This window comes from Euprymna scolopes, chromosome 42, assembly GCF_053919585.1.
Source record: "Euprymna scolopes isolate OS-2025 chromosome 42, ASM5391958v1, whole genome shotgun sequence".
NCBI lineage: Eukaryota > Metazoa > Mollusca > Cephalopoda > Sepiida > Sepiolidae > Euprymna > Euprymna scolopes.
Window position 1 is genome coordinate 9,942,061 of NC_136523.1, and position 22,949 is coordinate 9,965,009.

The 22,949-nt window shown below is 35.7% G+C and overlaps 1 long non-coding RNA gene and 1 pseudogene across 1 annotated transcript in view; one reads left to right on the plus strand and one right to left on the minus strand.

The window, feature by feature from the left end:
* LOC145267201 (uncharacterized) overlaps positions 1 to 22,949 on the plus strand; it is a 393,072-nt gene that overhangs the window by 31,094 nt on the left and 339,029 nt on the right. The window lies entirely within an intron of this gene.
* LOC145267326 (U2 spliceosomal RNA) lies at positions 520 to 729 on the minus strand (annotated as a pseudogene).

The window sequence follows — 22,949 nt, forward strand, 5'->3', positions numbered from 1 at the left end:
GTTCTGGGGTTTGGAAAAGGAGGAAGTCCCTAGCTCGACAACAGCACGAATTTGCGGTGTGCAAATATTTATGATCAGTATATTATCTTTATGCTTAATACATCCTCGTATTTGGTGTTAAGAGTTAAGATTTTTTTTCTTCTAAATAATGATTCACCCCAAATAAGCGGTGTACCACATGAATTTAGAGGGACTACTCTTTTGTATACCTACAGTGAAACTATAATAGCCTCAGCAAAAAGATGCTGGTTCACATTAAATAAAAAAAAAAAAATCCTGCATCTAACTAGTTAAATAAGTAGGATAAAGTAGGACCATTTAAGGTCTAGAAATTATCAGATAAAATAATCTATAGTGGAAGGATAGTATTTTGCAGTGTGTCGCGTTACTCAGGTGTATTCACGTCGAAAGGGAAAAACCGATACGTGTTCGTCAATAGTACATAAATTACCTTTAAAATTCACAGGGATGCGGCACTCTTTACTGGGTATGCGCATGGAGGTTTATAGATGGTATTTATTTGCTCCCCCACTGAGCAAATTAGGCACAAGGCCGTTTTTAATGTGAGGTAAAAATCAGCTCCCCTAAAAGGGGTCACTCTGGTTACCAAAAATAATTGTCCCAGTATAGAGGGCTTCCCCTCCATCGACTGGTACAAATCATCTCAAGTGCAGCATCTGCCGGAACAGATACTACACTTTGATCTTGGCCAAAAGGCCAAGAAAAGCGCATCGAGGTTTATAGATCGGCGATTCTTTCGAAAATAAAAATAAAATACGTATGAACACGCATGAAGCCAAATAACTGCAACGCGAATTTTTTTTATAAAATAAACGAGTGTTTATTTATTTTTTTTTTAAATATATATTTAGGAAATATACTTGTTTGTCAATCTATATATTTTCTTTCTTCGCCATGATGTCGAGCGGAAGAATGTTCAATGTATTAAGGACACATTATGTTAGCTGCGGGGCTTTTATGCAGTCGGATAGTAATGCGTGATCGCGGTTTGAAAATCTGGACAGCTTTTTTGTTGTTGTTGTTATATCCATTAGAAGCGTTGAGTGCAATTTGAAATTTAAATAAGATACGTATTAAACAAGTTTGAAGCCAAATAACTGCGACACGATTTTTTTTTTTTTTATAAAATAAACGTGTTTGTTTTAAGAAATATATTCCGGTGATTCTTTTGTTAACTTTGTTTAACCGGTAGATAATAGTGGCAACTGCATCAGCTAGATGTGACAAGACTACGCTATGTAAAAGGTTGGTCTGGGTCTTTAAAGATACAGTATACGTGCAGGTGTACGTAATTTTCAAGCATTGAAATATATTTTTAATTAGAAACCGGTTATGATCTGTTATTTACTAAAAGTTTTAATAGCGTAATGCTACCCTTTCCCCCCCCGAAGCTATTAAAGTAGTACACTTTTTTTTTTCAGAGAAAATCTCAAAGCAATAAAGTCTAATCTGTATCAATGAATTACAAATGATGAAAATTAAACCGTTATTTTAGTTTTGAGAATCGTTAGCACTGACTTTTTGTGAATTATCGCTTATGCGGCTAACTTGTTTTATTTAATCAATATTGAAAATATTTACATATTCCAACCACTTATGGGGTATAGCTATACTGACTTGTTTACGCCTTGGTAAATGGAAAATGCTAAAGGAGTAAGCCCCCTAAAAAAAATCTTGTTAGGATTCCAGATAATTGGATGAAGCGCTGTAACACATTCCGGCAAATCCTGCAACTACGCTGACTTCGACAATATTGCTCGCATTTCCGTCGGACTTTGTCTGCAATATCAAAGGAAGGACCCTTCTTACTGGGCGAGCGTCTCTTCATCACCCGGCTAGGATTGTATTTTTAGACGCAAGTCCAGCTTGGACCGTATAATCACAGCAAAAGCTGCAGTGCACCAGACTAGATGCCTCACGAGACAGAAGCTTGCTATTATGGTAGATGTAAAGTGGGGAGACTTAAAAAAACGGATGCTAACGTAACGTTAGTGTGGCAGTTTTTATAAAACATTGCATCAGCGAACAGAAGAATACGTACATAAAATATCACACGGAAACCTTGTAAATGTTATTTCGTCTCGAAAAATTAGGACACACTGTTTCCAATGAGGACGATGTATTAATGAGACAAAATGGCAACCACGTTTTTATAAAGTTTATCTGATCGAAAGGGGTAATCGGAAATCACTTAATAAATATTGAAAAGTAAGAAAAGTGCATAATTTATATCGAAAGTTAATTGTTTGGTGGCAAAACAGATTAGCATATAAAGGTTTTTTGTTATAAGGTTATATTCTGTAAATATAAATGCCAAAATCGAATTTCTTATATATATAAATGAACACTTCCAAACTAACCTATTTTTATATAAGAATTTTAAAAGTTCATTACTATTTAGCATATACAATATTTCATTCTTAAATTTTAAAGACAAGAACCCAAGTTTACCCAGATGGGCAAACTTTGGTCCTGTACCGGAAAATATCCTGCAAATAAAACGTTGTTTAATAAATCGTTACTTTTTGAATTTTTTTTTGCATTTCCATACACTGAACAGTGATATAAATATCACTAAAACATCCACTGGGTCATAAGCTAGCTTTATTTTGGTATCTAACTTGCCTGGGTTGCCTGTAGGCTGAGACAAACCGCGTCACACACGCCGAAAATTTGTAATAGAATCATAAAAGTAATTCGTTCATGTTGCTTTTAAAAAGGTTTACAAAACAATACATAATTATTTTAACTAAATCTAGTAGCGCTCATGTGTTGTTGAGGGTTTAAGTTCGTAAGTAAATGAATAGTTTATATCAAATGAGATTATACTTTAGGCTACGAACGGTTTTGTAAGAGTGACCTTGAACCAATTCATTGAGGCCTTAGTCGCGAAGCAGACTAAACTTAAAAATGAATTTTAACTCGCCTTTTTTGATGTACAAAATATTTATTTTCTAATTCTCTCGTTACCGCTAACATGATAGTTTTCTCGAACGTGCTCTCACATTTATTTATATTAAGTCTCTTTACTTCTATATTATCATGATTTACTCACTAGGAGTTTTCACACAGGCTATCATCAAAGATTTCTCATCGAGAACAACCTGTGGTGTTCCCTGGAGTCTGAGTGACAAGTCTCCCCAGATTTTCAGTACTTTCCACCTCTTTAGATAACTTTGCAACTTAATTTGCATTATCGTAACAGTCATTTACCATTTATTACTTGCTATGTTACAGTTTGGCCTCACACTAATATTCGAATGACTGACTAGAAATGTGACTGTAGTTAATGGTTAACGACATACAGAGAACTTAACTACTTCAGTTTATTCCATGAACGATTTCGTTGTAGATATTTTTTTTTACGTAGGCATCACCACTTATCAAGGCCCAGCGGCAACTCGATAAGGGTTAAAGAGTTTACAGTAGTCAATTGGACAATATAGTAATCCTTAGTGAGGGAAATTCGGTAAATTTAAGTTATTCGGCTCAAGAACTTGTTTACTTGAAATTAAAGACAACCATATTGTAGTCAACTGGAAAGTAGGCAGTCGGAGGACAGTTCCACAGGTGTGCAGTTCTAAGAAAGAAGCTTTGTTTCATGGAATCGACAATCAGATTAAGTTAGATAGTGGGGGGATTATTGATAGTGTTTACAGCTAGACGAGTGTTTCTCGTCTGTCAAGCGGGGCGCATAGATTGAAGCTCAGACGAGCACTTGCAATGAAAATAACGATAAGACAGTCACAAACTCGCAATATCTTTTCTGTGAGGAAGAGACTGCAGGGAAGAGAAAAGGACACCTACGAGGCTACGAAGTCTAGGCAGGATAAGACCTTTCTAGAAGCCCATGCCCAGGTGTGGCAACAGTACTCCATACTCGGGCATACCTTGCTCTTATATAGATAGAGAAGTGGATGTTGGCAACACTACGTGGTCTCTTTTGTAATTCTCCAATGTCGTTCTAGGAAAAAAAATCTGACCAAGAACAGTAATACATACTTACAATAGAATGTTCAGACTCCTTCGATATGATGAGCAATTTTACGCCAAAAATGATATTTCAACATGTATTCAGAGAATCAACGCTAACACACATAAATATACACGCAGAAACATGAAGTTTTCTCATAATTTTATTGGTACAGTAAGTGTTTATTTCTATATGTATGGGACACACTGTAAGTTAAAATAAATTGCTTTATGAGGTTCCACCATTACAATATTAAGAGAATGATGAGAGCGTTCGCTTATTGTTGGATGGCGACGACTTGTGCAATAAAATTAGGAAATTAGAAGCAGTAATGTAAAATAAAAATCCCATAAAAAGTTAATCTCACAGACGAATGGGATTAAATAGTCCAAAGATTAAGTAACCTTTCATAGTCTGTATTTTCGTATTGATCTGATTGAAAATAATGAACTTTAACATTTAACAGTTCGATTAGAAATGCGATAAAATAACTGAAAATTAAGATTAACTATTGTTTCTATAAAGTCTGAATGCACCCCTATAATATAAATTTCACCTGAGTGTTGTGATGTGTGAGTGAGTGTATGTATGTGTATGGTTGTATTTCCTGCCAAAAAAAATCGACAGGGAGCGACGGATTTTCCTGAGATTTGTATCATTTTGAAGCCAACCCATTCGGACAAAAATATCGATAAATTAGAAATAAACAATAATTCTTTCCCTCTAAAGCGGGCAAGTTTCTGCAGGGAGGTGTCGCTTTCTTCGGCGATATTTTTGGATGTTGTCGCCTCTTTTCGATTGTCTAGCCTTAATTTAAACCTACGCATATTCCGGTTTGGCGATGGGTGCAACAGTAACCGCGTCAGGTTTTTTCTTTACTCACTTTCGTTACTTTTTATAGCAGTACGGGTTCGAGCCTACCTGCCTACTATCACTTTTTGTTTGTTTTTTTGTTGCGCTTGCAATTTTCCTTTTTTTTTCTTAACCCACACCCGTACACACATCTCCACTTTCTTTTCTGTCTTCGCGTCACGGGTTCGAGCCTGCCTGCATGCTACACTTTATTTTGCTAAAAACATACCTATAAACACCCAGGTAAGGCTGGCCACCCATGCTAGTATATTATACAACTAAATAACTAGCACCCAAAGCTTCTCGCTGATGAGGTTTTAGGAGTTTCTCTGATAGATCCATAGATAACACTGATTCGGAATAAAGGCATGATTTCCTTTTAAAGAGTGGAGCTCAATTGCGCCTCTAAGAAATATTACTTGCCCGCCGATTAGCCTGAGACAAAAAAACGCAGTATCTTTTGTTAGATCTATTGCTACAAAGACAAGTAATATTGACTGTTTATAAAAATTTCACAAAACTACTGAAAAAAAAACGGTAGCATATTCATATCTACAACATAAACTTCCATTCTTTTATTCGCTCCACCGTGCGTGCGAACATACAATATACATCTTCCGTTTCTGCAAACACACGCCCACGCACACACACAAAAACACAGACGCACGCACCCACCCACACAAAACACATGCACGCATTCAGCCACATCAAAGACACGTACATATACATACAAACGCGTACGCACGCAAACACCCACACACAAAAACCCATAGACAAAAACGAACACGAAAACAAACACGCCATCCCGCACGTACACTAACTTTGCTAACACGTGTGTGTGTTTGTGTGTGTGCGAAATTTCCACATGTGAAAACTATTAAACTAGAAAACATTTTTATAGTTAACTACATTTTAGGTTTACTTTTTGTTGCAACCCCCTTATATCAAAAATATAAAAATACGTAAACTGTTTGCGTCTATATAATTTTTTTTCATCGAATTTCTTGTTTAGATAATTCTCAAGTGGTGCTTATGTACTTCAATTGACAGAGGAACTGGCGTGTTTGAAAGTAAGTCTTAACGATTTATGTCTTTATATTATAACTTATATTATAAGTTATATAGCCATTACCATTTCTATCGGAGATGTAATTAATTGGAAACCGAATTCGGTTGAGTCTTTGATTTTTATTTCTTTTACTGACGAATTTTGAAATTACGCAATTGCACGCGTTTAACTTTTTATGGTGGCGGGTTAATTTGTACATTAAGTCCACATCCACAATTTTCTTTAGATTGACGCCTTGTATGGGTCCAACAATGCTGATTAAGAAAGTCTCATATTTGGCGAGGAAAAGCACTTGGAGATATAACTACCTGTATAATGTACTGTTATTCACTAGTTTCCAGATGTGTATGCATGCGCGATAAAGAAATCTACTTCTCTCCTACCGATCCCCCTCTGTTTATACAGCATTTGCAGATGGCTATGCTGACGATTTTCACGGTTACATTTGGAAATTTTTTCTCCTTCCCACAAAAAGGGTGCTATCTACTACAAATACCGTTTTTTAGACAGAAGACTTAAGGGTTCCCATTCCGAACATCGGACTTAAGATTGCGAGGTTGCTGGTGTCTATTTTGAAAGCCGTTTATAATATGGGAGTTTGGGATCTCTTTTAAACACCGTTATTAACATGACAATACTCAGTGAATTACTGCGGTGAAAACATAGTAAATGTTTTCTTTAAAACGTAAAAAAGACGGCAGAAAACTGGCATTTAATTAACTTCAATTGGTGGAAGAGTTAAAAAGAATCAGACTTAAATAACAAACGATCTCAGCTTTGACTGCTTCCGTTGAGTTCGATCCCTTTATACAGTGAGAATCCCTAACTTTTAAAACTTCTATTTATACTTTCTATTTATACTTTCTATTTATAATTCTAATGGACCATTTTCGTACTCTTGTTAATTCATACATATTTACGCATTCCATTAATTGCTTTCGTTACATTAAAATAGTACCTACATGGTACCTACACAAACCATCATTACTCGCCAGTGAAAGCCAGATTATTTCAACGCGGTCACGATCGCAAATGCCCGAATGTGTTCAGGAACGGCAATAGCTACCAACAACCGTAGTTTACATTTTTGCTAAGGAAAGGTTTCACTGGGCAACTCCGGTTAACGGGTCTTGCTAGTAATAGCTAAAAGCGGGTTGATAAAATAATACGTATTGAGTAAGCGTAGAAGTAATTGACAAAAACATGGTAAGAGATTAGCAAATTGAGTAAATATTACACAGGGGGTGCAAAAAACGGCATTTGTTTTCGAACTATAGGTTCCTTCGAGAGGAGATAATATTCTGACACATAATATTTTTATTAAAATGTCAAGGAAAAATAATGTATTGTAAAAAATATAACAGCTTATGAAAAAATAAAGGAATATAATTTGGCTGTGATAAGATCGCGTGTTTCATACAGTTCACTACATATTGGAGACTTAAATCACAAGACTATCATTTTGCAAATGATATATATATTACGTATGCAATATTTGTGTTACAGAAAGTGGGCAAGTATGAAGCATGTGAAGTATTAGATTGAAAAAGGGAAAACAAAATACGATGGAATGATATACGAGGTGTAAAGATGAACAAAATATAAACACGTGCGCTTAAGGTGATTAATGTGTATCCTTTGCCATGAAAATACTTATACACACGCACATATATACATATTACACGTTCAGAGTATTGATGGGGGGAAAACTTATTAAAGCGAGGTTATTAAGAGTGCTCAATAAAAAAGAGCAAAATATATTTTTTAGACAAAAATAACATAGTCGCTACACTGAGCATTTTCAAATGGAAAATTAAAAGTGAAAAAACAGCATGGTTACACTTCCACAAAAGAATGGGTGGGGGTTAAAAAATTTTAAATACCCTTTGATACAGGGTTGGGAGTTAACCAGTCAAAAACATGAATATTGTCTATAATAGAGGAAATATATTGAGGAAAAAGAAGGAAAGAAATAAGGACAGATTTTTTCTTTTTCGTTTTCGTGTTTCCTTTTTATTCCCCATTTTATCCTATTAAGTCTTCACGCTCTCTTCTTACCTATCGCTTTCACATTGTTTAGAATCTAAAATGTCCCTGAACTAACCGGCCCTCTCGTTCAGTTTTAGCATTTTAACAATTTTTTATAAATAAAAAAAATATTTAATTTCTTCTATTGTAGAATCGGACGCCTTTATTTACACATCAGCATTATAACATCTAGGACTTTTAGTTCTTGCTAACCAATCCCCCGGAACATTAGCATGTCTAATGTACCAACTATGTAATATTTATCTATATAAATAAAACAAACGCACATACATAAATATATATTTTTATATCCTTACTTAAAATGATACAGCACGACACACGGGGTTATGGGTGAAAGACAAAGGGGTTTATTTAGAAGAGAATATAGGTGACATAAGAGTTACTCGGCATCTTGTCTTATTCTCTTCCCGTCTTTTTTTCTTCTGTCACAGAAGAGGGTATAGTTCATTTCATTTATGAAGGGATGTTAGGTTATGCCATTGTATCACCTTCCTCCCAAGCTAAATTATTCCATGGAATTTTGCTCCTACCATTTTTTTTTCTTTTTAGACTTTGAGAAAAAAAATCGGTCCTTTTTCTTTCACTTCTCACCTTTTGTGTTTGCCGATTTTTTACTTTTGGAGAGTGACTGGATTTCTGAGTTACTGGTACTTCCTTGTTTGGGTGTTGTATATGGAAAGTGTCATATAGCACTTCCATTGGTAACTCTTGGTTTATGATTGTTTCTATGTATCGGGGTCTCAGTTGGTTAATGTTTTTGTGGAAAAAAAGTCTGCCCTTTTCTAATGTAAACCATTCCTTCAAATTTTCTTGATTATATCCTTCCCAAAAACATTTCCCTGCCCGATAATTTTGAAGAAAACTTTATCCCCGTCATTGTAAGTCTTGTACCTTACATCATCCTTGATACTTTTTTTTTCACTTTTTCTCTTGTGATTAACCGGTGGAACACCGTACTGGCAAACAAAATTTCAGCTGGGGATGATTTAGAATTTGGATTTGGCGTTATCCTATATATTAAGAATTGTTTAACGTTTTTTTTCTTCCGTGCCGATGTTCTTTTTTAAAGCTCGTTTAAAAGTATCGACAAATTTTTCCGCTTGTCCATTTGATCGAGGGTTAAGTTAGTGTTGTAATATGTTCAATGGCCAATTCCTCACAGTATTGCTTGAATTCTTGACCAGTAAACAGTCCCATTAACAATTGTTTTCGGAACTCCGAACCGACTAAATACCTCGCCCAGCGCTTTTGTGTTTGCCTCTGTAGGGTGTTTGTATTTAAACATTTCTGGCCATTTGACCTATCTACGATTACTCGTTAATAATACCCCTTCAGAGGTTCTGCATAATCGATATGGATGCTTGTCTGTTTTAGGCCAGGGTTGCGTCCGCATGGGGGGGGAGATCTTGCGGCTAGTTGGCAACCTCTACATAATTTCATCATTTCCTTAATATCCTGATCCATTCCAGGTCAGTATGTGAATCCTCATAAGGCCTTCATTCTGGAGATTTCAGGATGTCCCATGCGGAATTCCTCTTGCATTTTTTGTAGTACTGTCGGTATTACCACTCTGTCTGCATACATCAGTTCATCACACAGAAAATTGAAACACCTTTAAACTTTTCCTATTCTTTTAGCCTTGTCCCATTTTTTTATCTTAATATATTTATCGGTTTTCGCTGCTTTCTTTATTTCCTTTATTAATATATGTTAGTTCATTTTCTTTTTAGTGCTACTAGACGTTTCTTCAAATTCCGTTTTACTAAGGATCTCTCGACAAACTAATCTGCATGTGCAATTTTACTAGATGCTAGGTGGTTCATTTTGAAATCGTAATTGAGCAAAAATAATACTCCATCTCTAATCTATTTGCCGTATGATTAGAAATATTTTAACCAAAAATCGATAATAATGGCTTATGGTCCGTTTCCAGGACGAAAGATCTTCCATGAATGAATCTATGAAAAATTCTCACGACATACACAATTGCCAAACCCTCTTTTTCGATCTGACTGTACTTTCATCGGGTAATAAAACCCTCGACGCGTGAGAAATTGGTTTAGTAGATCTCCCATTCAGTGTAAAAGCACCGCTCCTAATCAGTATTCGCTCGAATCTGCCGCTACATTTAGACCCTTTTTCGGATCGTTATGATCCGATAAAAACCATCTTTTAATTTTCCTTTGTGCAGAGCCATGTTTTTTGCTTATTAAATAATTCATTTAATAGTGCTCTTAGTTTATGCATATTTTGGGATATAAAAATTATAGTTTGCTAGATCCAAGAATGACTAACTTCACTACATTATCTGGTCTAGGCATGCCTCTAATTGCTTCTGTCCTATTTTGGTTAGGTCTTCTACCTTCCCAATCAATAATTTGCCCCAAATATTCAATCTTGTCCATACCAAAATTACATTTTTCGAGAGCCACTTTAAATCTGTAGTTTTTTTATTTTCTTGAATACCTTCAGAATATGGTTTTTGTTGAACATTTTTGCTTATCTAAATGTCTAAATAAGCCACTGCAAAATCCAAGCCTGCTAGCATGACATCTATAATTTGTTGAAATAAATTTGGTGTTACTTTCAACCCAAACGGCAATCATTTTAGAGAAAATAATCATTTATGAGTATCCATTGTCAGGTATTTAGAAAAATCTTCGTGGACTTTGACCTGCAAATATGCTTCTGAGAAGTCAATTTTTGTGAACATTCGTCCCACATTTAACTTAGAAAATATTTCTCAGGGGTAGGGAGTGGATAGTTATGATCCTTTAAGGAATCATTAAGTCCCGTCGAAAAATCTTTTTCTTTTTAACATAAACTGTGCGCGATGCCCATTCAGAGTAGTCCACTTTTTTATTACTCCGATTTCTTCGAGTCTAATTATTTCTCGATTATTTATAATGCCGAATACGGAACCTTATTTTGGGGGTTAAACACCGGTTTCACTACATTTTTCAGTTCAATTTTCACTTCCGTTTTAATGCGGCAACCAATACCTTCAGAAAATACATTTTTACAATCCTTCTTCAAATCCACAACAAATCAAATCTTCCTGGCAGTTTGGGACTTTCAGATCCTGTCACATTTACTCTTTTGCAAAATGAGTTTATTGGTGTCTCCCTTGAATTAAAGTTTCAACAAATCTATACCGAATAGATTATAATTTTTTCCAGGTATCACATATTTTTGTTTTTTAACGTCTTTTCATTCAGGGTCACTTTAGTATAAAGGTCACCTTTAAATTTTGATCTATTTCCAGACCTTCCTCTGACAATTTTTTTTTTGTTTTGCAGCTTTGGGGAACCAATTTTCTTCCATGTTTCATCAATTAAGGATATGTCACTTCAAGTATCCAAAAGACAGTGTACTTTCTGGCCATTGATTTTAATTTTATATTTCCTTTTTTTACCATACACAGACTTTTTTTTTTTTTTTTTTTTTTAGAACCAATGGTCTTTATTTCAGGCTTATAGTATTTCTCATATTTGCATACTGTTGACTTGTGTCCTTTTCGCCAGCACTTATAGCATATTTTGCTTGTGAAGTGATTCTTTCCTCCACACGTCTTACATTTTTTTTTACATAGTGGTCACCTTGCATTTGCATTTTGTCAGCATTTATCTCTTCGATACTAGTATTCTGTTTTAAATTAAAGTTTCTGGCATTCTTCAGTAACTTTCTGTAAGGATATTTCTATGTCTTGGTTCATAATGGATAATATCCTAGAACGGATCTCTTTATCCTTCGAGGATGGTAACACTTGCACAAATATCAAGCATTTAACCATGTTCTGTTAGATCTTTCAACTTAAATAACTCGCATTGGGCATTTACTCTCCCAGCATAGGCGATAGTCTTAATGTTTCAAAATATTTAAACATCTATAACGAGTATAAAAATTAGCTATCCCGTTCCCCGAAAATGTTCGATAAAATTTCTATAGTCTCTTTAAAAGAAATATATTCGGGTTTCAATAATATGCTGGAAACGTTAAGCCATTTGTTGGTGCATATTAAAATTCTGTCAGCGAATTTGCAATTCCTTTCGGAGTGAACCAATCCTTTTTTTTTTCTTTCATGTTTTATTAAGTTTTAATACGTCACTTTGTTTTAACTGCTATTTTTGTAAACATTCCATCTGACTTTGTTGCGCTGCCAATGCTAATTGTATCGTTGTTGTAAACTCTGCTAATTGTTCCATGTTGAAGATTTTTTTTAAACACAAATAAAACAAAAGCTCAACAGTACCTGCACAAATCATTAAATAAATTCATTGAATATTTTTTTAAACCACACAAAAAAATCTACTTCTATAGACAAGGTTTTTGCAACACATGAAATTGAAAATAAAACGCATCCTAAACGTTTTTTCCGCTGTATTTTTTTCTCATGAAACAAGAAGTTTAAAATGGACACTTTAAAAAATTATTACTTTCAATGCTTCGTAAAATGTCAATTTCTCTTTCAGTAGGACCGTAACAGACTTAATTTAAGAAAATTTAATTTTATTTTTGTCTTAGCTTTTTTTTATCATTAGTTACTTTATCCGTGCCGTATATTCTTTGTTTTCCAATATCTTTGGCTTACAGTTCCAATCCTGTCGCCATTTGTTACATACTTACTTTAAATAATACAGCAAGAAACACGGCGTTATTTGTGAAAGACAAGGGGTTTATTTACAAGGGAATACAGGTGGCATAAGGGTTACTCGACATCTTGTTTATTTTTTTTTATTCTGTCACGTGAGAGGCTTTAGTTAATTTCATCTATGAAGGGATGTTAGGTCATTCCATTACATTATATATATATTATATATAGGTGACCCACTGAAAAGTAGCCCATAAAATTTAAGAGGAACCCCATTTATTGTTTAAATTGCCTTATAAAAGATGGTAGCAGTGTTCCCCGTAAACATCTATGCATTTCTGGTCACATTTAACGTTTGAAAATACTGCCTGTAGATCTTCTCTGACGATTCTCCTAATAGCGTTGGTAATGTTCTCCTTTTATGATCTCTAGATGGTGAGGATTATTTGAGTTAACAGTTTTTTAAGTCGCCCAAATATAAAAATCACATAACATTATATAAACCCTTCTTAATGCTGTAATATTTTAAATTTTATAAATGTATACTTTTTCCACAAGATCTTGCTGTTTCTTTTCTAGTTTTTACAATTAGTCCAAGTTTAATCTTAACCATATTTTCATGCTCGCGTTTTTCTATGTAATCCATGATTTTTCAAAACTTAGCTTTGCCAACAACCCATGAAAATATTAGATATTCAAGTGATTAAATAAAAAAGATATCAAATAGATGTAATAAAGTAAATATATAGTCAGAAGTCAGTTTAAGCCGGGAGTAAAATCGGTTAGCGACTGAGAACAGCGGCAGTGAATTATTATCGACAGTACAGTTGAACGACAGATCGGAACATCGGTGAATTATTAGCGACAGAGTACAGCGCGGAAAAGGAAAAAAAATGAAAGCATTGTAAGGGGGGCAACATAAGATACAATACACAAATATTGTATACTAGACTACCCGTGATCCGTTATAGCTATGGAACTCATGTATGAATGTGAGACTTGTGACGTAAAGAAAATAGTTTTTTTCTTTTTGTACATAACAGAAACATTTCTATGAAAGTATATTCAAATGAAAAATCACGGACGGATCACTCAAACTTAAAAAAAAAAAACCTCCCGATTCCTTTAAAGTTACCTATTTTTCCGAATAATCGCTCAAAATCGAAAATTAAACATGATCTTCCTACGAATCAACGCCGACGAAAGTTACTTAGCAGCAAAAACACACATAAACCTACCGATGAGAAATGTAAGAATGAAAACCCCATATTGGAATCCTTCAACCAAGTTATAGAAACTTAAAATTAAAAAAAAATAATTAATAAAACCTGAAGTAAAAAAAATGAAACCAAAATAAAATAGAACTAATATTGAAACAGATTAGTAAATGGGTCAACAAATTCACCGTTCTCACAATTATTTTGTATCTAGAAATGTAAACATAAGATAAAAAAGGAATGAAGGAAAAGGGAAGGATAGAGTAGTGGTAGTAGTAGGCAGCTTTACTACAATTGCTCTTATGTTTGTAAAGGATTAAAGTTGTTTAGTTGTAATAAAGAATAGTTGCAAAACACCCCCACTCTTCCCATGTTAAATAATTTCGAAATAATAAGGTTAATATTTCAGTGCGCAGGTCAAAATCTGCAAAAAAGATTTGTGTTTGTGTTTACGTTGTTATGGGCTAATGTTTATGCGCGCATGCGCAACCGGATGTCGTAAACCGGAAAGTGGGTTATATCAATCGTTACAAGGTCAATTGACTTGTATAATTATGTAGATTATTGTTGTTTTAGAATTGGGTATCCCTATTTTTCCTACGTTAGCACATTGCTACAGACCTGGCGAAACTTTACTAATTTTATATCCTGTTACGTCATCTTCGCCATTCTAAGCTGTTTGAGGCAGCGTAACAGATTTGGTTACTATGATTCAACAGCCAATCAGAAAAAAATGGTCACTCCATTTATAACAAATTTTGAGAACTTTTGAACACCAGTAATTTTGTAACATATTTTTACTAAAAAATGTGAGCTGTGAAGCTTTAATTATTCAGATTTAAAAAAAAAAATAGTTAGTTTTTATTATATTTAAAAAATATTTTTTTCACATATATGCGTGTAGGTTAGTGCATACAATTACACGTATACAACCATCAGAAAAGAAAAATGTTTCAACGTCGACCATTTCACAAGAGACCCAATCGTTGATCGATCCGCATAGGAATCTTTCTAATGAATACATAATCGTTTTTATATAAACTCTTTTTTTTTTTTTTTTTTTTTTTTTTTTTTTTTTTACATAGGCATCGCCACTTATCAAGGCCAAGAGGTCACTCAAGGATAAGGGCTAAAGAGTGTACAGTAGACATTGCACAATATAGTAATCATTAGTAATGAAAATTTGGTAAATTTGATAACTTATATAGAACGGCTCATCAAGAACTTATTTACGCTACACTTGAAGACAACCATATTGTAGTAAGCAAGAAAGCAGGAAAACGGAAGAGAATTACATAGGCGTGCAGTTCTAAGAAAGAAGCTTTTTTCAGTGAATCTACGTTTAGGTTTAGGCACTGATAAAGAGTGGGGGGGAATTATTGATTGTGTGTACAGCTAGACGAGTGATGTTTTCATTTAACTACTTGCATTTTTCAAGTACCCTCATCAACCAATGTTTTAGACTGGTGCACATCGTGCTTTTTACGATAGAAATTGGTTTTAAAAATAATGAATCTGTACTTGCAACAAATAACTATCCCAATTCATTACAAATTAGGACGACATGATTCTTTTCCAGGTAGAAAACCAATACAGTTATGAGTTGCAAATTTCAGAACTACACGTTGGGCACTTATAAGAAAGCTGCCTCGAAGCGCTCGAAATCCAGACAGTATTCGGGCTGTGAGACTTTCTGTTACTCTGCTACATATTGAGCTCACAAATATGCTTTGGCTTTGGAATTGTCTGATCGAACAGTCAGTTTTACACACTGATATGTAGCTCCATCCACAAAAATTCATGATTGGCTAGAAACTGCATGAGCGTGACTGGAAAGATCGCATGTCAAAATGTGATATTTCTCCCGCACCCTGTCCCATATCTAAGGTACACCTACCCCTCCCCTCAGCCACTTCTATATAGTGCAGATATTTCAGATTAGATCCTAGGTTATATAATGTGCATTGGAGGAAAGAGGGACGGTTTTCTGCTTTTTGGGCCCACGCGGTATTGTTGCACTTAACTCGGCATATACTGTCAACATATATTCCCAAGGTAAAACTTTAATTTCGCGTATATAAAAACCTGTTTTATGTTAACAAGCTTAGGACGGTAAAAAGACTGGTAGTTCCAGAAAATAAGCTGAAACCATAAACTGTTAACGTATCCAAAGGGGCGTGAAATCTTAGGTTGGAGAAGGATCGCAGTTCAGAAAAGCGTGTCTGGTTAACCACATCAACAAAAGGTGTCATTCTCTTTAGCAAGGCTTATTCTGCTCGACAAGTGAAAATAGGCGCTTGTGTTTCTCTCGGACAATATGGCAGAACACATTTCTCATACTTTATTCTTTTGAGCATTACTCTTATGATAGACTACTTTGGAACGATAAAATTGTCGTCTCAAAAGGACGATATAATTCAATTTCCAATTGATTAATAGCTGTTTTCAGTTTTGGTGCACACCGTCTAGAAGTTGGTCACGTATGAAAATCTCGAACAGCGATAGTAGCTTCCTATCACGTGTGAAGGTGAAACAATCCTTAACGAGTGAGATCGGAGATGCGCCAGTGTACAATTCATGCTCCCAACCGATCCAAGTTATGACTACTGCAAACACCCGCAAAATGCTGGATTGCCACGAATTACAGGGACGAGTCTAGTTCGATGACAATTTCCAATCATTATGATATTTGGTGTGGTTTCAAGTGACGGCCACATCAAATGGACGTCGGCTTGAAAATCAACACCAAAGTGTATCTGAATGTGCTGAGTAGTATGGTGATCTATTCGTGCAATTAGGTGGCCGCTAGCAGACGATAGGTGTGGCAGAAGGCTCGGCGTTGCTCCACATACCCATATCTTGGTATGGTGTTAGAAGGAAGACTACGACCGTTTGGTTATGTCGAGAACATCACCAACATAACCTCCTACAACACCAAAGCCAGCATGATGACCACCAGCTTCAGAGTATTTGCTGCTCTCCCAAACTTTGTAGAAAGGCATGCTCCCAGTTCGGGAGCCATATTGAGTCTTATGGCGGCTACATTAAATAATGAGCCCTACTACATACACAATTTACTTGGATTTGTTCAATAAACCATTTTAAAATGAAGTTGTAGTGTTTTATTTTTTAGAGTGACTATTTTCTCGTTCCAGACATTCAAGTGTTTTTCATAGTAAGCTATGAAATCTGCTTTCCAAAATTATACGAGTATTTGATCGTTACGTAATAGAAATGTTTATTTTTACTTAGCATGAAAGGCTTGTGCTTCGTACAGGATACTGTTTTTAACTCTGCCGTTGGGCTTTATACAACATTCATTGACAAATGTCAACGCATTGTTCTTAATATAAAACGCAGATTTTTTTTTTTTAACGAACTCTGCTCTCCTATAGAGAGAGGCGGTAAATAAAATCCTGGTTAAAAAATAAAAAGGTATAATCATCGTATTTTCCTCATTCTAGAGCGGAGTTTACAAGCAATTCTTTATAATTTTCAACGTCTTGTTAACAACTTCCTAGAAAATATCTCCTTCAAAGACAAAGGCAGTTCTATTCTCAATGTAAAAAGTCAATTTGCCAACATTATTAGACTAAATACATTTTTTATAAAATAGTTAATCAATTCTTTGATAACTCTTAAAATTGATCGCGAACTTTCATGTTTTTGTCCATCGTGAGAACGGCCGTGTGGTGAAGACCCTTCAGCTAAGATCAAAATTCCGCACGTTTAATTTAATTCCTTAATGAATAACGAAATACACACGTGAAATTTTAATATTAAGATTGTAAGAAAAGTCGCCGATAGCTAATTAATTAAAAATGAATAGCATTTGCTAGATTTGTGTCTGAAATGTGAATTAAAATAGTTTAAAATGTTTTTCAACTTCTCGTTTGCCTCTGACTACAAATTCAAGTAATACTCATAATAATAATAATAATTTAATAATCTGATGAACGTGGAATAAATATAGACCCTCTCTTATACACATTGGAATGTATTTTCAAAATATTCTTGCACAAGTAATTCCATTCTACTTCCAAGTTATTTTGCCGACTCCGGAAATCCCTCTGTCGAACACGGGAATTAAAACAGAAGTTTGAACATTAACTTTTATTTAATCGACGGAATAGCATACTTTTGTCCCATCAGTAAAGTTTTGGGCAAGGACAACAACATACTCTTATTGTTTTGACTCGAGTGTGTATCCGTTGATATCTGATGCTTTTATATACATTGATGTGGTTCTCGGTTGATTAAGTATGTCTAATTGTGCCGGGTGTATTGTGCACAGGGGCGCGTGGCCTCAAACAGATCGCCGACTTTCAACGTCGTGTATCGTGGATTTTTCATTCAACTATTCTTATGGCCGGATCGTCATTTTCCAGCTGGTGACTGTCGATGGAACACACGTTGGTCCACAGAGTAAAAGAACAGAGTAAAACAAACAGGAAAAACAGACACCAATGTTTCACATATATTTAATGGTTGGATTTAAGAGTGTCTCCTTCCCGTTCGATGTATGTTACCTTCGTCTGTCACTCGCAATTCGTCTCTATTTCTGTATCGCAGTCAACTCTAAAAACAACCCAGCCGTTTCCGCTATCAGTCCCATCCGCCGCAACCGGCAGATCAATGTCAATTAACTCTTCTTTGCGACGGTATCTGAAGTCGCACCCGGAAGATGGCTTTTCCTGGGTTATCTGTTCTGTAGTTGTCTATTGTCATTGTCAAATCAACTCTATCTAAAAATACCTACATATTCATTCTTTGCTACTTTCTATTTCTTCAGAAATTTGTACGACACTTCCTATCTATTGCCCTCCCCTCAGCGACTAATGGACCATCTTAATAGTATGAGAGTATACTCAGGAGTCAATATGAAAATAAAATTCTGTTGTCATAGCCCTAGTCATGATAGAGCAAAAGTTGAGAATCCTGGAAAACAAAATTCAAGGTGAGAACACTATCCTAGTTAATCCAATTAATAAAAAGGATCGTCATCTCAAATATTCAGAAACATAAAAGTTTTATTGGCACATTTTCTATCGTACTTACTGTAATGGTGTATATTCAAAGTCTTATTCAGTAAATAACTCAAAGGATTATCACTCTAAACTGTAACGATCAAACTCTTTCCGGAGCTGTCCACTGCGCTCTGTGACCCACCTATTTTACTAGGTTATCCCCTCTTGTTCTTAGTCTTCCCGTTGGCATCTTATGTCCATACCGTTGTGCTGATGGACAATCTGTCTTGCTACGTTTCTTGCCCATCTGTGTTTGGATTTTTTTTTTTTTACCATAGTATTGATGTCTTTATTTAATATAATTTGCCCAAATGCGTGCATATATACAAATTTAGAAAACAAGCTTTTTGTCTCCCTGCATTTTTTTTGTGTATCTCCTCCGGCCAGCAAAATTGAAGATCGGTGTGAGGTGAATTAAATAAGTGCTTTTTTGTGGATCGTATTTTTTGTCTGAAAAATTCAGATGAAAATAGCTGCTTGAGTGGAACAACTGAAAAATAAACAACCAGTTAATTTTGGAAAGTTATGACCTGAAACAGACATTATACTAATGGGAAATATATATTTATACGTTGAAGTTCAACTTTAACTTTTTTATGCTTGAAGATGGCTCATATAGTAACGACGAATGCTGAACCAGTAAATGTTTGTGTTTCGATTTCAGCTGATGGCACAGAAGTCATTCATTTTTGTATTGAAATCACAACTACACATTGCATGCCCTATAACAATCAAAACATGAGCTCTATAATAGAGATCTGTATAAAAAAAACATTAAGCTAATTGTAAGACATAAATAAAAGGTGATCTGATTTATATATATATATATAATATATATATATATATATATATATATTTCAATGGTGTCAAAGTGCCTAAACGTATTGATGTTTCCAAATTGAGGGATCCAGTCGTACGAAGTTCCTTGAAATCTGCTTTCAACCAGGTGGATTTCTCAGATTGTGACTGGGAGACAGTAAGAGATACAATATACCAAAAAGGTGTTGAAGTTCTCGGATTGAAGGTTCCCAGACAGAGATTGGTTTGCTGATAATTTCGATCAAATTAAGCCTCAAATTGATAGAAAGCGGAAAGCTTATTTGAAACTTCTCAACTCTTCACCTCTGAACGAGCCAGCGCTCGCTGCCCACTTTTCTTCGGTTAGGAGTGAGGTTCAGTGTTGTGTGCGCCAAATAAAAAAGAAATGGTGGTCTAACCTCTCCAGGGAGATACAGACTGCCTACGATCATAGAGATGTCAATACATTCTACACTTTGCTTCATCAGGCTTATGGTCCGAAATCCTCTTCAACTACACCACTCCTGGCGAAGGAGGGGAAAACCTTGCTGAAAACCTCAGATGAAATTAAGCATCGATGGCATGAACACTTTCATGATCTTTTTCATAACCCATCAAATGTTGATGTTGCTGCGATAGAAAGTATCCCTCAATGTTCCTTTTGTCTGGAACTTGATGTTGAACCGACTCTTGTGGAAACAGTTGACTGCATAAAACAGATAAACTCGAACAAAGCCCTTGGGCTGGATGGCATCCCTGTTGAGCTGCTGATACATGGTGTCAATGTACATTGTGTGGTCCCCTCTTTGATACTGTCAGTATGGCAGGGTTACCTGGTTGCCCAAGATTGGGTAGATGCCATCTTGGTTATGTTGTACAAAGAAAAGGGTACAAGATCTGATTGTGGAAATTATCGAGGTATCTCGCTGCTGAGTGCGGTTGGAAAGGTATTTGCACGGCCCTTGCTAAACCGATTGGAAAAGTATGTCCTAATATCCTTCCGGAATCCCAGTCTGGTTTTATAGGTGGGCGAGGAACTGTGGATATGGTGTTTTCTGCTAGACAGCTCTTGGAAAAAATGTATTGAACAGCGTATGCCTCTTTGCCATGTGTTTGTGGACTTAACCAAGGCGTTTGACACAGTCAAGCGTGAGGCTCTTTGGAAAGTGCTGGAAAAATTTGGCTGTACACCTGCTTTTACAGACAAGTTCAAGCAACATCATCATAGTATGAAAGGTCGCGTCAACTTCAATGGTCAGCTTTCGGAAGAATTCCCCATTGATAATAGTGTGAATCGGGGTGATATATGTGCACCAACATTGTTTTCGCTCTATTTGACTGCTGTGCTCAGGTATGGTTTCCACGATTGTGATACGGGGGTTTATATTAGATTCCGAACGACTGGAAAGGTGTTCAACCTCGAAAGATTCCAAGCCAAAACACTTGTTAGTGATGGACTTGTTCGGGAACTGTTGTATGCTGATGATGCTGACCTGGTAACACACTCCCCAGTAGATATGCAACTAGTGATGGATCTCTTTACAAATGCTTGTACCTGCTTCGGACTGACAGTTAGCATTAAGAAAACTAAAGTCCATGTACACTCCCGCTCCCAATGATTTGTATGTGGAACCTGATATATTCGTCTGTTGAAAGCGCCTTGAAGTCGTAAAAATTTGTCTACCTTGGGAGTGCCTTATCAAATGATGGCACTCTTAATGCGGAAATAAGACAGAGAATCAGCAAGGCATCTAATGCTTTGGAAGGCTTCAAGATAGTCTGGTCTGACGGTGATCTGACTCTGACAACTAAAATTTCAGTATATCAAGCATGTGTAGTACCATCCCTACTCTACGCATCTGAAACTTGGACCTTGTACCGGACACATATAGAATTGCTCGAGAGGTTCCATCAGCACTGCCTTAGACACATTCTGGGTTTAAAGTGGTATAGCTTTGTCCCTGATACATATCTCTTAAAAAAGGCCAAAACAACCAGTATTGCTACCATTGTTATTAAGAACCATTTGCGTTGGGCGTGTCATCTCATCCGGTTTGAAGGCTATCGTCTCCCAAAACAACTTTTCTATGGTGAGCTCTTTCTTGGAAAAAGACCCCAGCACAAACCCAAAAAACGTTTTCGTGATAGCATCAAGGATAGTCTGGTGAGCTTTAATATTCCTGTTGACAGTTGGGAGTCCCTAGCGTATGATCGCAAGCAGTGGAGGACACTGATATACAGGGGTGCAGAACACTATGAAGCAGCCAAACTAGACCGAGAGAAGCTTAAGAGAGCATGTAGGAAATGCCAAACCTTGCCGCCCAACCATCGAGATCTCTGGATCTGTAAGGTGTGTGATCGGGCTCTGTTGTCGAAGGCAGGTTTTGTTAATCACATGAAAGCCCACGATAATACAGGTTCCACTGCTGTTAGTCTCATACAGATCAGTGAGCGTTTTCAGTGGCATGTCTGCTTGAGGGTGTGCAAGTCGCTGGCAGGGCTAAAAAGCCATATTCGGGCACATGGACCTTTAGTGACTGAGGGAGTGGCTCTCATCTGACAAGACGTTGCAATCATCATATATATATTTAGAATATGCAGCCCCCAATATCTTAATGAAATTCAGTACATCATGAGTGGTTTAAAAAAAAAACAGGACGCATCCTATTTTTTTCTTACGCAAAGAAAAAAACTAGGAAAATACACTATAATATAAACAGGCAGAAAAATAAAACAAATACCTCACTATTGAACAGACATCTTTTCATTTTCGCCCACACAAAAATACAGAAATCTATGACACTCTTAATAGACTTGGTTTTCACTTGATACAAACACCTTCCACCACAATAAAACCCATTAAAAACTACCAAACACTCTCCCAAAACCCTCACATCCGACGCCGATATATATTCCATCCCATGTAAAAATTGTCAATAAGAATACATAGGTGGGACACAGCGTGAATTGAAATTATGACTTTACGAACACAGAAGAGATATAAGGAATGGTAACGCCCTAGATACAATCTTTGCCATTGTGCCGAACAGGATCATTCATTTAATTTAGATCATGCGAAAATTATAAAATACTTGATAGAGCTAAACCCCTTTTAGAGTCGGCACTAATATTACACAATACTATTACGCCAAGATACGGCTTCTACAATTTAACCCCTATTATATAGAAAATAATAATCAAAAAACAAAATATCAAAACAGATTCTGATGTTATTTGTTTTGTTTTTTATTGATGTGTTGAATAAATTCATTTTACGAAACTGCATTTTAACTAAAATGTGAATTTGAAGCGGTATATATATATATATTTTCAACATTAAATATTCACACAC